Here is a 3,960-nt window from a genome sequence, read left to right on the forward strand (position 1 = left end):
GCAATGTGTGTGTGTTGGCATAGCGGGAGGGTTGGTGATCGTATAGTTGTGGTTAGGACGCTCGGCTCTGTCCCTGTCGGCCTTAGGTTCGAGTCCCTGCCACGCCGCCAATGCATCCCACATGATTCCCAATGAAGGCATCCGTCCCGTAAGGCCCCTGTCAGCGATGGAGAGGTTAGATCAGCAAGTGCGATGCGTGTGACCACCTCTATATCGTATTTGTGAAGCTGCTGACGAATTATGTTACGTACCAGCATGTCTGTTCTCAGCTTGTTACAAAAAAACGTTGCAAAACGTGCAAGTAACTATGCATCATGTATAAAACAGCTTTGCGATCTTGGGCATTTGCAGATTTACAACACACTATTTCTGACAACGGAAAAGTATTGCGCCGGTCACGTAGCCTTGCCCTGGTTAGTTCCTCAAGTTTTTTCCAATTCCGATGGCTTGTAGACTTGACCCAAATTGACCTCAGCTGACCCTAAGGTCAGCCTTAAATGTATTTTTGTGTCTAGGATAGTTAACAATGCAGCAGAAACTTAATGTAAACAAATGAAAAAGTGTCCTTCTCGCAGACGACCTGTACATCAATGTTGAACGATGACCTGATCTGACCTGACCTGTCTCTTGTGGTTCAATAAATTGTCGGAATGACTCTCCACAGTCTTAACGCTTACCTCTATACCCTCAATATCTGTCTTGACTTGTTGACATGTGTTTTAACTGCATCCATCAGAACGACCTTTTTACCTTTCGTGACCTCTGACGGCGTCACATGTGACCTAAGAGCAAACTTTTGTTGTGTATTCTTCAGGATTTGACGAGACGGAAAAAGATGTCTTGAACGCCGTTACATCTCATCGTTTAGAAGTTATTTGGAGAATGGAGAAGCAGGTTGGGGTACCAGCCCCCCCCCCTCCCCTCCCTCATGCTTCGAGTGGGTGTCAATTTCTATATAGCAGAAGTGGCTGGATGTACGTAAGGATGTAAGAAATTTGTATCAAGTGTAATATTTATTTACAGGTGGATTTGAAGTGGGCCGATCCTGGCTGTAGTGCAATGCCAGGCCAACCCGCGGCAGGGCAGGAGCAAGCTCCAGTAACCCCGCCAATGTTCAAAAATCAGTTTAATATTCTGGTCCCCATGTAGGGGACGTATCAGATATTAAGCTGATAAGAACAGATTTTTTATTCAAAAAAGGACATGTTTCATAACAAGACAAAGAAAGAGATAAGCGGATGCCGCTCCACGATGTGGAGGACATTTACACGCGACACGGTTGTTTGATAAAATTCAAGAAATGGCATTAAATAACGGCACAAACAATGTGAACAAGCGCCAGGTCGCGCACCGAACAGGGCGTGCTGGTGGCGCCACCTTACGTTACTACATTAGCTGAGCAGTGGTGGCGCCACCAGCTGCGCCGCAGATGGCGCTGCAAACAACTTTTTGGCGCGACGCAGCGCGCTATGGCAGGGGTGGGGCGGGGGGACGGCTTCCCTCCCGAAGGTGGGGGAGGGGGGGGGGGGCAGGCCGCGGTGGGGATCGTTCCCGGCACACGTGGTGCCTCCGGGGGACTAGGGGGGGGGGGAACGGGGCGTCAGGCGGCCGCGCTGGACGCACCCGCGCGGAGGCGGCGGCCCGGGTGTGCGGCCGCCGTGCCGCGCCGAGACGCCGCGCCAGGCCGAAACAGTACGCTGCTGGCGGCGGCAAGATGGCGGCGACGACCCAGACGTCACCGCGGCCGGGAGAACCGGCCGCGGATCACTCGTACTGGCGGCGCCCGGACAGATGTTCAATGTAGATGTCGCGGGACCACCTCAGGGTGTCGCTCACCATGAGCCGCCGCATCAGCATGGCGTATTTCCGGCTGACGCGGAGCCGGCGCAGCGAGGCCTCGTTGCCCCGCCACCAGGTGCCTAGGGGGCCGACGATCAGCGCCACCACACTGGCCGTCTTGCCCTGCCCGCGCAGCTCGTGCACGAGCGGGGTGTACTTGCGGACCTTGGCGTCGCTGGCAGCGCGAAGTGCGTCTGGCCCGTTCTCAAACGCCACGGTGACGTCGGCCAGGATGACCTCGTCACCGCGGGTTACCACCAGGTCGGGGCGCAGGGTGGAGGCGCACCCCGGCACCCGCCGGTTGATCTGCGTCACCACGCCATCCCGCTGCACCGCCTTGTGAAGGCGGCTGAGGATGGCGTTGTGACGGCGCTGGAAGGCGGCGCTGTGCGGCATGCAGTGGCACAGCACATGGGGCAGCGTCTCGCGCGCGTACCCGCACCGCCGGCAGCGCTCGTCGCCTCGCACACGGCTGCGACGGACGCCGTTTAGAGGCACCAGTCCCAGCCGCGCGCGGTGCACAAAGCGCCACTCGGCGAAGCGAGTGAAGCTGCCACTGTACATGTAGTGGCTGCTCACGCGCTGGTCGCCGACCGTCTGCATCACTTTGCCCTGGTGAGGCAGGCGATACAAACGCTCGGCGGCCGCCTGGCGGACCGCCTCTCGCAGGAGGGCAGCCGCCTGGCGACGCGGCACCACGTCGTCGCCGACCGCAAGCCGCAGCTCGCCGTCCACCGCGCGCCAGGCAACCGGGATGGTTTTGGCCAGCGCTTTGGTGGCGACGCGCGTCCGTGAGAAGCGCGTCGAAACGTCGCCACCGTCCCTCAACTCCCTACCATTCAGGTAGTCGGCGAGCTGTGCCGGGGTAGGCTCAGCCAGGAGGCGCTTGCGCACAGACTCCTGCAGCTGAGAGGCAGCAGTCTCGCGGACGAGTTCGTCCGGGGAGGTGAGGAGCTGCCATGTAGACGCCAGGAGGAGGATGTCGGCCTCGGAGGCGAGCTCGGTGAGACCAACACAGCCGCGCGAGGTGCTGGCGTGCAGGTACTCCTGGCACGCGCGAGAGGGCAGTTGGAGTGCCCCCTTGACCCTCCAGCGCAGCTCGGCGTCGAACCGGCGCAGAGCCTGTTTTGGGAGCAGACCCAGCCGGAGGCAGTGGGTCAGCCGTGGCAGGATGAACGCGCGTAGCGCGTCCAGTTTCTGCCACGGGGCCAGCGCGCTGTCCAGGACGAGGCGGGCGGCCTGCTCCGCCTCGGCCAGCACCTGTAATGGCGGGCACGACAGCCTGGTGTGTCCCACAGGCCGGCCCAGGTAGCGGTACGAGCACCGCTCGCCGATCACGGGGATCGGCTGACCCATGAGCCGCACCTGCGGCGACGGGCTGCCGACCGACAGCAGCCCGGACTTGCGCGCGTTGGGCGCCAGTCCACACCAGCTGCACACCTCCTCCAGTGTGGTGAGCGCGGTGTCCAGCGCCTCCGCGTCGCGGCAGAGCAGCGCGAGGTCGTCGGCGAAGGCGAGCGCCGTGACGCCGTCGGCGGCGTCGAGCGCCCGGACTAGAGGCTCCATGCCAGTTGAACAGATGCCGCTCAGCGGCAGCCCTGCCGCACGCGCGCGGCGTGACGGGAGCGGGCCTCAGACGTGCCCTGGGCTGTCGTGTACGTGGTCGTGCTGCCGTCGTACGGTCCTCCAGGGTGAACGCACCTCCCCGGGTAGACCGAGGCGGGGCGAGAACACTCCACAAGTACCTGTGCGGCAGGCGCTCCGAATGCATTCGCAGGTCGGAGCAAACGTGAAGCGGCCGCCGGCTGTCGCCGCTGGGCGGTGATCGCGCTCTGGAGGATGAAGTTGTGCTCCAACACTCCGTCATAGCTGCGGAAAAGCCTTTCGTTGGCTGACAGAAGGTTCTGGTCTTCCGCCCGCGGGACAGCCGGTCGGCCACAGGCCGGCGTACACTTTGGCAATGTGTTCATTAGGGCGATGGGGCGCCAGTTCGAGGGCTCGCGCAAGTCCCCGCCCTTATGAAGAGGATCGTGCTGCTCTCCTTCCACGCGGCCGGTACCCGCCTGTGCCGCGCGCACAGGTTGAATGCGCGCGTCAGCAGAGGGCACCCGGGTCGAGGGC

At 61.4% G+C, this 3,960-nt stretch overlaps 1 pseudogene; it reads right to left on the minus strand.

Moving 5' to 3' along the window:
- Positions 1–1,029: 1,029 nt before the first annotated feature.
- On the minus strand, positions 1,030–1,232 carry LOC119101864 (uncharacterized; annotated as a pseudogene).
- Between the last annotated feature and the right edge of the window lie 2,728 nt (positions 1,233–3,960).

The sequence above is a fragment of the Pollicipes pollicipes genome, unplaced genomic scaffold, assembly GCF_011947565.3.
Source record: "Pollicipes pollicipes isolate AB1234 unplaced genomic scaffold, Ppol_2.1 Scaffold_4881;HRSCAF=5763_pilon_pilon_pilon, whole genome shotgun sequence".
In the NCBI taxonomy this organism is placed as follows: Eukaryota; Metazoa; Arthropoda; class Thecostraca; order Pollicipedomorpha; family Pollicipedidae; genus Pollicipes; species Pollicipes pollicipes.